The following is a 10,816-nucleotide window of genomic DNA, read 5'->3' on the forward strand; positions in this document are numbered from 1 at the left end:
CTGTGAGTAACATAGGCTATATTTTATTATTACTAATGTTAAGGAACTATTAGTACACAACATATTTCTGATTCACGGCGTTAAAAATTCACTAAACTTTAACTTTTACGGCTTACGCTGACTAAACCGTAAGAGGTATATAAAAATTATGTATGCAAAAATTGTAGATTTCAAAAAGTTCTACAATAAAATCCTTGACGGCATATATCTTTAACGGTTTTCTTACAATAACCACTTTTTACAATCCTTATCCAAATGACTGCGTTTTTAACAGGGTAAGTAGAAAAATCCTACGTGAAAGAGACAGTATTACAAGCCAATAGTATTAATAATGCAAGGTTGCCATGACATCGTCTCAACCATCGTCATTTCAGCTTTGGAATTTTGATATTTGCAATGAAAGTTTTACGTAGTTATAAATAACTGGCTGTTGCTCGAGACTTCGCCCGCGTGTAATTAAAAAAAATATAAAAATTACAGCCTATGTTACTCACTGATAACGTAGCTTTTTAATGGTGTAACAATTTTTAAAATCAGCCCAGTAGTTTTTGAGTTATTTCAATACATACAAAAATACAAATCTTACCTCTTTATAATATTAATACAGATAAAATAAAGTTTTTTTTTTATATACGGAGTCAGCTACAAATATACCTTGTATATTATCTAGGTCACATGTTTACGTTCAGTGTTATTATTTTTGGCGCGAACATTGACTGACGAATGACAGATTGTTAAAAATATCTTTTTTTTTCTTCAATGACATTTAACACCGGCCAGTTATTTCGAGATTTTCGTTTAGAAATGTAACCTTTTTTATTTGTTTTAAATTATTTTGGACTTATTTAAAATTAAATAAATATATTTCAAAATAATCTTCTTAGCCTATTAGTCCTACTAATATTATAAATGTGAAAGTTTAGATGAATTGATGTATATTTGATAGAGTTTGTAGCCTAAACTATTGAACGGATCTCATGAAAGGCATAGATGTAGAGTATAATCTAGAACAACGCAACCTACTTAGTTACTTTTGTTTTTGTTATTATTCGACGCGGATGAAGTCGCGGTCGAAAGCTAGTAGTAGAGCCTAACAGAGTTTAACAATGGTAGAGCCCGCCTTAACATCTTCGCACGAATGGGTCGGCTCGCCCTGACCAATACCACGACCACACAGAAAACAGACGTGAAGTGGAAGCAATTCCGCGTTTCGTCTGATGAGTGTGGTGCCGGAGGCCTAATTTTAGTCCCTTTCCATTCAGTGGATTCAGGTGGCCGCTTGCTTGATTGCCACCTTATATTATAAAAAAAATAGTAGTAAATAATAGTAAGAACAGGTTTCATTTTGTTAACACACAGTTTCTGTGGGATCGTTTTATTAAAATGACCCAGCAACGAAAACCTGAGATCTTTTATACAACGAGAACAAGGTCGTGGACAACTAGCAATTTAATTTTGATATGTCAAAAATGACGCTTTTTCCAAGTCAATTTCTGTGTTCATGTATAAAAGGCTTTTTGTAGTTTTTTATACGCTAATCGGTAATATTCTCTATACTCAGTACTTATCTAAGCTATCTCTATCTTATCTAAGCTATCTATACTATTATATTAAGCGTAAACACACACTTCTTTGTTACCTAAGATGTCAGCAATCATAGCATATTTTTGGATAATTCTTTTTTTAATAAAAAGCCCTACACTTACTTCACGCTTTAGGCTATATATTTTCACGCTATTAAACTTAGGGGGTAAATATATTGGATACAAACCCTAATGTGGGAAAGAGTCCATAAGTTGCTGCCAACATCAAGAAAGTAAGATTGCCAAGGTTTGTCATGTCATGTCATTTTGACATTTGCTATTGATAATTTGACAAATCTAAATAGTAAAGTAAAATTTTCATAATTTCATGCGGATGAAGCCGCACGGGAACAGCTAATCTTATATTATAAAAACGAAACTTAAATGGATATTTGTTAGTTTGTAGCCTAAACTGCTGAACGGATCTCGATGAAGGTCAGATGTTGAAGAGAGTCTGGAAGAACACTAAGTGCATGTCCCACCAAATTGTAAATTGTCTGTTACAATCCAACGTAGTAATGTGATGGTAATATCGGATTTTGTTACCTTATCTGACAGTTACATTATGAAGCTTTCTGAGCCTACCAGCCAGTGGTGGAACAGTCATTTACGGTTTATTTTATAATACAAGGTGGCAAACGAGCAATCGGCTACCTGAATCCACCGAAATGGAAAGCGACTGCTGCCCATAAACATCCGCAATTGCAGCGTTGCCTACCCTTCATTGACGGAGCAGACGCACATAAAGAGGACATTTCCCCTTCCTATGCGTCTCCTCCACCGTCAAATCTGCTTTTCTTTCCCATTCTTTCCTCTCAAGAAAAGGGTGGAAAGGGAGCGGGACTAAAAGGCCTCCGGTACCACACTCATCAGACTGTACGCGGAATTACTTCCACTTGACGCCTGTTTTCTGTGTGGTCGTGGTATTGGTAGGGACGAGCCGGCCCATTCGTGCGAAGATGTTAAAGCGGGCTCTACCACTGTTAAAATGAAGATGCAGTCGAAGGCCAAAGTTTAACGAATAAATATCTAACCAACATACAAAAGTAATATAATATCGCAAAATGTTATCCTTTGTAGATAGGAGCATAAAGATGTATTGTATGAAACAGTGTGTATGAATGGATTAATTGTTTTTTGTATGGATCATTGTAAATGTTAACATTTATCTATACTATTATAATAAAGCATAAACACACACTTCTTTGTTGCCTAAGATGTCAGCAATTACATCATATTTTTGAATAATTCACTTTTTAATAAAAAGCCCTACTTACGTCACGTTTTAGGCTATATATTTTCACGCCATTAAACTTAGGAAGTAAATATTTTGGATAAAAACCCTAATGTGTCAAAGAGACCATAAGTTGCTGCCAACATCAAGGAAGCAAGATTGCTAAGGTTTGTCATATCATGTCATTTTGACATTTGCTATTGATAATTTGACAAATGTAAACAATTTCATGCGGATGAAGTCGCACGAGAACAGCTAGTAAAATAATAACTGTTCCCGTGCGGCTTCATCCGCATGAAATTATAAAAAACTTTATTTTATTGTTTACATTTGTCAAACATAATTGCAAAAGTCGAAATTACCGTTACTAATGATCTTGCTTTCTTAATGTTGGCAGCTTGTATTGTATAGTCCCTTTCTCACATGTAGGTTTTTCCTAATTTATTTACCTCTAAGTTTAATGGCGTTAAAATATATAGCCTAAAGCGTGGCGTAAGTGTAGGGTTTTTTTATTAAAGAAAGAATTTTTCAGAAATATGTTGTGATTGCTGACGTCATACGCCTCAAAGTAGTGTGTATTTACGCTTTATTATAATAGTGTCAAAAAATATACTGTGATTACTGACGTCATACGCCTCAAAGTAGTGTGTGTTTACGCTTTATTATAAAAGTATAGATATGGTATTTATACAACGGGGTTGTCTGGAAGAGATAGCTCTTGGCGATAAAGCCGTCCTTGCGCAAATCTACTAATTTCTTAATTTAAGCTTCGTTGTATTATTTGTGCAAAAGTATTAAAAAAAAATAAAACGAAATAAATAGGTAACCCAGGAGCTACTAGTGACCGAATAATTGATAATCTTTAAAACTATAAATAGTAAAGATTTGTATTTTTGTATGTATTGAAATAACTCAAAAACTACTGGGGAGATTTAAAAAAATATTCCATCATTAAGCAGCTACGTTATCATGGAGTAATAGGCTTTTTTTGATTACATACGGGCGAAGTCGCGAGAAACAATTAAGATTAAGATACATGTTACTTGAGTGCGAAGAAGCCAGCTGAAAATCAGCGCAGGAACGGCTTAGTCCATCCTGCATACGCTGAGTTGGCTACCTTTTGCCACGAATTTGTTACCTTTAGAATAAGTCTTTTTATCTAATTTCTATTTTATGTCAATAAATACATTTTCATTTCATTTCATTTCATTTCATTTCATTTCATTTCATTTCATTTCATTTCATTTCATTTCATTTCATTTCATTTCATTTCATTTCATTTTAGACATCTAATTTTAAACAAAATAGGTACAGAGGTTTATTCTTAACATAAATGGTATGTAAAAAATATACTAGCAGTAGAGTACAAGAAATTTTCGCTTTAATCACACCAAAGTATCAATAACTACACTAACCTTATTATAACATATCCTACATTATTCACTGATAACGTAGCTTTCTAATGGTGAAAGAATTTTTAAAATCGGACCAGTAGTCTTTATAATATTAGTATAGATAGCTGTCGCCCGCGAATTTGTGAGGAATTAAAAAATTAAGTCTGTGTTCTACACAGCGGCTTGCGTGAAGCCGCTGACGTATTTGAAATCTACCAACGTTCACGATAACCATCAATTTTAATGCTTCTGTCTGGACAATCAGCTCCAATTGGAATGAATTCTCTTATTTGACAATGGACACAAGTGCAAAGACCTTGATACTAACTAAATCATTTGGTACCTATATTACTTATATTATAAACTAGCTGTTGCCCGTAACTTCGTCCACGCAATATAAAAAAGAAGCCTATAATATGTCTATGTCAGCTATCCTGCAGCGAAAGTTCGGTCGAAATCGGTGCAGCTTCTGAAATTACCCGGAACAAACGCGGCTTGCGGACAGACATACAGACCAACAGACGAAAATATTATAAATACGATGAGATTACGAAATCTGGAAAACTTTCTTTTTATAAGTATTACAAACAGACACTCCAATTTTATTATAATGTATAGATATAGGTCGATGGATGTTTGTTATATGCCATAGATGTAGTCTTGAAGACATAGGATACATACTTTTGTTTTTATTTATATTTTTCATATAAAAAAACGTATAACTACACACTGTTAACTTGTTACCAATAGTGCGATACCCAAAAATATATTTTTAATTTTTACATTATATTTATTTAAGTACTAGTACTAGCTTTCGTCCGCAACTACGTCCGCGTGAAATAAAAAAAAAACAAAAAGAAGTATTCTATGTGTTCTTCCAGACTATGCTCTACATCTATGCATAATTACATCCAGATCCGTTCAGCCGTTTCGGCTACAAATTCTAACAAACATCCATCTAAACTTCCGCATTTATAATATTAACTAGCTTTCGCCCGCGACTACGTCCGCGTGGTATTAAAAAAAAAAAACAAAAGTAGCCTATGTGTTCTTCCAGACTATGCTCTACATCTGTGCCAAATTTCATCCAGATCCGTTTAGCCGTTTAGACTACAAACTCAAACAAACATCCATGCATCCATCCATCCATCTAAACTTTCGCATTTATAATAATAAGTTTATGTATATAAGTAAGTAAGAAGTAAGATTTACTAAGTAACATCAGGAAAAATTGCCTCGTTCATTGGCAACGAAACAAAATCCGCTTCTTGCAAATAACTTAGATAGGAGTGAGTTCAAACGAAGGGATAATAATAAAAACAATCGAAAATCAGTTGTGCGATTTTCGATTGTTTCGCACCACACAGAAGACAGGCGTGAAATGGAAGCAATTCCGTGTTTCGTCTGATGAGTGAGGTGCCGGAGGCCTAATTTAAGTCCCTTACTCTTTACCACCCTATTCTTGTAAGGAGAGGATGGGAAGGAGAAGTGGATTTGACGGTAGAGGAGATGCATAGGAAGTGGCAATACCCTGTTTATGTGCGTCTCCACCTCCGTCGGTTAAGGGTAGGCAATGCATCTGCGATCGCGGTCTATGGGCAGCGCTCGCTTCAGGTGGCCGCTTGCTCGTTTGCCACTTTATGTTATAAAAAACTAGCTTCTACTGTTTAGTTGCATTAAAAAAAACATACAGACAAATTGAGTACCTTCTTCTTTTGGGAAATCGGTCAAAAATAGAGTAGTGCGCACCTCCTATAAGATCATAGGAATCAAAGCGAGAGTAGATAAGGTGATAGTCTGAGATCGGAGCATATCCTATGTTTTTGACTACAACGCTGGTCCTCTACAGAACTGCACAGATATCTTCTTTCTTCGCAGATATGTGCATCACGATATTCCTTCATAGTAAAATGGCCATATGCTTTATTGTTAAGTACATAATTGTCCTTTAAATGTGGTATTTGAGGTTATTTATTTAGGTCAGTTTGCAGGAGTCAAACAGTGCGACCAAATTATAGAGCTACCTGGGCGGGCTCTTTGTTGATATACAGGATGTTGTAAAATACAACAAAAAAACATTTTTTTTTTTATTTTATAAATGGAATCTTTAGATGGACAGATGTTTGTTAGAGTTTGTAGCCTAAACTGCTGAATGGAACTCGATGAGGCATAGAAGATAGCCTGAAAGAATACTTAGGTTACTTTTTATCCCGGAAATAGAGTGTGCACACATCTTGGATTGAACTTCCAAACAACTGTTGTGCGATTGTCGATTGTTTCGCAGCCTCAACTGTTTAATTGCAAAACTAAAAATCAAGTAGCAAGCGGCCACTTGAAAAATGGCAAAGCGACCGCTGCCCATAGACATCCGTAATTGCAGATACCCTTATCCGACGGAGAAGAAGAACATAAAGAGGATATTTCCCCTTCCTATGTATCTCCTCCTCCGTGAAATCCATTTCCCCTTCCCATCCTCTCCTTTAAGAAAAGGGTTGTAAAGCGAAAGAGACACAAATTAGGCCTCCGGCACCACACTCATCAGACGAAACTCGGAATTGCGTCCATTACACGCCTGTCTTCTGTGTGGTGTATTACATCGAGCTTGCTGGTCCATTCGTGCTAAGATGTTAAGGCGGGCACTACCACTGTTAAAGTAGCTTTATAAGCATATACGAAACAAAGTGAAACTAAACAGTTATGCGACAGTATAGTTTCATGTGTGCACGCTCTTAAAATGTACAAAAGCGCCGCTAAGGCATTACTTCCAAATTATAGCCATTACAAGTGAGATTCTTACGTCGCGATTGCAGGTATTGTTATCGATTCTCGATGCTAAATCACTGTACTTACAAACCTTTGATAGTAGAGAAATGGACTAGGCAGAGCAGCTTGTAGTCAATAAACCAAATCTATACTAATATAATAAAGCGTAAACACACTAATTGTGGCGTAGGATGTCAGCAATCACAGTATTTTTTTAATAAACCCTTACACCTACGACACGCTTTTGGCTATATATTTACGCACTATTAAATTTAGGGGGTAAATAAATAAAAAAAAAACATGTGGGAAAGGGACAATAAACTACAAGCTGCCAACGTTAAGGAAGCCAGGTTATTATGGTAACGGTAATATTGACATTTGAAATTGAGCATTTGACAACTGTAAAAAATAAAATAGGATTTTTTTTTTATTTCGTGCGGATGAAGCCGCACGGGGACAGCTGGTTTATTATGAAAATCCTAAAAACTGACTAGTTATATGAGAATTATCAAAATTATTTTATTTCGATACACAATTTAAGTATAAAATTTTTAAAATAAATCCATAGACAAAAATGACACGTGTAAATATAATCATGTCAATTGAATTTGATTCGTCTTGAATGAATGCTGATCCAAAAACCTACACAAATAATAATATTAGGGCATATTTGATATTACTTGACAGGTCCTGTCTTTTAAAAGTTAACGTTATATCCCTAGACACAGCTTAGATGCGGCTTGCAGATGTAACTTACACCTTACTGTACTTATTAGGATAACCAACTTTGTAATAAGAAGTGGATATATTTAGTACAAGCTGTTACTCATGACTTCGTCTATGTGGAATAAAAAAGAAAATAAAAAACATAGCCTATGTTACTTAATGATAACGTAGTTTTTAAATGGTGCAAGATTTTTTTAATCTGTCCAGTATTTGAGTTATTTCAATACATACAAAAATACAAATCTTTTCTCTTATTACTAGCTGTTGCTCGCGACTTCGTCCACGTGCAAATAAAATTGTAGCCTATGTTACTGACAACGTAGCTTTTAATGGTGCAAGAATTTTTGAAATCGGTCCAGTAGTCGAGTTATTTCAATCATCATCACCAGTTCACTATATGTCTTCACCGAGGGGCTCGGAGCCTACCCTAAGTAAGGGGTGACTTTCAATACATACAAAAGTACAAATTACCTATTTATAGTATTAGTATAAAAGAATATACTAGTTACGTAAACGTGGTCACCCTATAAGAGGCAGTATGGCAATCTAGATCGTTCGCAACTCTCACCGCTAGAGGGCGGAATAGTGCTAAGGGCCCCTTAGAGTTATTGTCGATTTGACAATCTACCAATATTAAATACGCTATCTATCCTTATATTATAAAGAGGAAAGCCTTGTATTTTTGTATTTTTGTATGTATTGAAATAACTCAAAAACTACTGGACCGATTCCAAAAATTCTTTCACCATTAGAAAGGAAATTTATCTGTGAGTAACACAGGCTATATTTCATTATTACTAATGTTGAGGTACTCTTAATAAACAACATATTACTGGGCATCAGTAGATGTCTTATTACAGAGATTACTACTAAGTTAATACTTTAGGCGATAGGTTGAAAAAAGGGGCGAACGTAAGTTTTAAACTTTAAAAATCTATACGGGCGCTGTCGTGGGCAACAGCTACATAACTTAGTATAGGTTAATGTATTATCATATTAGTAAAGATTATTCTAACATCCCGTATAACAAGTTAATAATTTGGCCCAGTCATTTCGCCACCCTGTATACACTCAACGTGAGAAAAAGGTGTCAATTCTACAATAATAATACACCGCTTTTGAACTGGACGTGATAAAAACGGTTAGAATTGAGCTTATTTTAAATAAAACGGTTCCGTATATAAAATAATTCTTATAGACTAGTTTTTACCGATTTCATTCGACACAATCCTGTCGTATGCCGTAGAATTAAGTAAAGATCTAATACATCGTTGCGATCATTCACTCATAATTCTGTCCAGTCGCGCGCCGCTGTTGCCCGTGAGTTTTAATATTTTGATAACTTCTAAAATCTTTGTCAGAATTACATACTGTAAAAGGCAATTATGATCTACATTTAATACTCTATCGTGAAAACATATTTATTTGGATAAGGATTCATATGAATAAAAGCGTTTTAAATGAAGTCGATTGCATTTATTTGACGGTTTTCGCGAAACAAACGGTTATTGTGCGACAACCTTAATAGATAGATATATGCTATCGTGGACTTTTATTTAGAAAATTTAATGGCCTACAATTCTTCCATACATCATTTTTATTTCGTCGCGCGATTTTGAGCTAAACTATTTAACTACGTCGTAATCTTAGACTCCAAAAATCAAACAAAAAAGAATGGGACCCACCTGCAAGCATTACCTTGCGGATAAAAAAAAAAATTATCAAAATCGGTCCACTAGCGGCGGAGTTATTCCGTAACACACAAAAAAATATATCGACGAATTGAGTACCTCCTTCTTTTGCGAAGTCGGTCAAAAATAAAACTTTCATGCGCTTGCAGCCTCACGGGAACAGCTAGTAGTAAATAAAAGTATTTAGTTTATGGTGCAATTTTTCGCCTATAAACTGCTTTGGCAGTTTGGCGAAATTATATATTTTTGTAAGAAATTTAAGCTGCTTACAAATAAATAAAAAAAACTAAAGCTTATGTTTTCTTCCAGATCTCTACATCCGTTCATCAGTTTAGGCTACAAACTCTCTATCCATCTAAACATTCGCATTTTTAATTATAAGATCACAATCGAGTTCTCTGGTTATTAGCTGAAGGAACCCTAGAAATCGTAAAAGAACTCGAGTTAAAAGACGCCGATCGAATTGAAAGCAAAAAAAACGAAGTCAGTCGAGTGCAACTTCATTGAGTATACCGATATTGTATCTCATCGCTTGAACAACCTCTTTCATAAATGACAGATACAAATTTATTTCTTTTTTCTTAATTTAATTTACAACCGATTTATGGCCAGTTATTACTGTTAAAGTCTGTGGTCGTTCGCAATAAAATATTTGAATACTGGCTGTTGCTTGTGATTTCGTCCGCGAGAAATAAAAATAATAATTAAAAATTATGTTACCCAGTGATGACGTAGTTTTTTAACGGTGAAAGAATTTTTGATAACGGCCCTGCAGTTTAGTTATACAATACATAAAAAACACATAATACAAATGTTACTTCTGCTTGATGTTTATTATATTAGAGTTTCTAGCCTAACCTGCGAACAGATCCCGATAAAATTTGACACACATGTAGATGACAGACTGAAAGAACATATAGGCTACTAACTTTTTTTTAATTCCACGCGAACGCAGTCGCTAGCGAAAGCTAGTATTAGTTTAGATTAGTAGTTAGAACTTCTTAAAGCATGTTTTTTGTGTTTAGGCTTTAAGTTGTTCTGGAGATACGTAGTAAAAACATCCATCCATACATTTAAACTTTCGCAATTATAATATTAATAAAAAAATATAGCAATCTATCTTATTCGTTTGATGTTTACTTACTCTTAAAGCTGCTATTTATAAAATTCTAAATTCAAAATTTCAAACTGCATTCTTAGAACACGGTTATAACAACATTGCGGAAAGCGCGAAGAATATTTATTATCGATGGCCAGTAACGTTTTTCTTTTTATTCTATTTTTAAAAACACAAATATACAGTTTTCGTTTGCGTGCCAGTAACATTACAATAAGAACTAAATACGCGCGTACGTTGTTACGATTATTGTCTAAAAATATGCAGTTTGAATATCCATTGTAATCGCGAATAACATATTGTTTTCC

Source organism: Papilio polytes, unplaced genomic scaffold, assembly GCF_000836215.1.
Source record: "Papilio polytes unplaced genomic scaffold, Ppol_1.0 DF823824.1, whole genome shotgun sequence".
NCBI classification, from domain to species: domain Eukaryota; kingdom Metazoa; phylum Arthropoda; class Insecta; order Lepidoptera; family Papilionidae; genus Papilio; species Papilio polytes.